The following is a 1,251-nucleotide window of genomic DNA, read 5'->3' as shown; positions in this document are numbered from 1 at the left end:
TTCTTTTAAAATTTCTCTAAAGAATAAAGAAGCACATACAGAAGATAAGTCTCTGCTGGTAAGAATCTTTGTTCCATAAATATTCTACAAACTGTATTGAGGGCAAAATGTCTGGAATCAAGTGGGTTCGTATGACAGTGGCAGTCAGAAAGCACAGAAAACTAGACTAAATTCTCTAGCGGCAACCATTGATAAATTTCTTGGGTATCAGCTCAGAAATATTCTACATATGCATATATATACATGTTTGAATTTGTAAGGACATGTGTATGTGTGTATATCCAAATTTTGCTCACTCAACACACTCACCTGCATACATCAGACAAGTTTTTGACATTTGCTGTAGTTTAAGTATCTCTGTCCAGGATGATGTTTTTCTTTAGATGGATAGTCATCATTTGTCAATCATGTTTTCTACCGTTGACCATTGTGTAGGACCAGAGAAATTAGTGAAACCAACCATCAAAAAAATCAAACAAAAAAAATTCATTTGTCACTGTATATTTTTAATGAAATTTGGCATGGATAATTTGAATTTTGAATGAGCACAAGGCTTGGGCAATCCTATAGTGAAATATCTTTGACTAAAAACACCTCTGAAGGGTCTGCCAAGTGGCTCAGTTGGCTGAGCTCACTCAAGAGTTTGATCTCTGATCAACAGCGGTTCGAATCCTGGCCCAAGCTGAGCTGCCACTGAGCTGCCAACAGGTGGCAGGATGGCTCAGCTAAAAAAAACAAAAAACCAAAAAACCCCCAATAACTACACAGCTAAAAACACCTCTGAAACGACAAAAAGAGACACTTGTAAAGGTTTTTTTAAATATTTGATTTTGAAATAATTATAGATTCACAAGAAGTTGCAAAGATAGTACAAAGTGGTCACATGTACCTTTCACCCAACTTTCCCCAGTATTACCTCATACATAATTGTTGTACAATATCAAACCAGGAAATTGATCTTGGGACAATGTATGTGTATCATTATATGACATTTTATCACATGTCTAGATTTGTGTAGCCACCACAGCAATCAAGATACAAAACTATTCAATTACCACAAAGATCTCTGAACTACCATTTATACTCACACCCAACGTCCTCTCCCTAACCTCTAGCACCACTAATCCATTTTTAGCTCTGTAATTTTGTCATTCTGAGAATGTTTATAAATGGAATCATACAGTATATGACCTATTGAGATGAGCTTTTTTCATTTAGCATAATGCCCTTGAGATCCAGCCATATTGTGGT

The sequence above is a fragment of the Hipposideros armiger genome, unplaced genomic scaffold (genome assembly GCF_001890085.2).
Source record: "Hipposideros armiger isolate ML-2016 unplaced genomic scaffold, ASM189008v1 scaffold_123, whole genome shotgun sequence".
Classification (NCBI taxonomy): domain Eukaryota; kingdom Metazoa; phylum Chordata; class Mammalia; order Chiroptera; family Hipposideridae; genus Hipposideros; species Hipposideros armiger.
Note: the sequence above shows the minus strand (reverse complement) of the source record.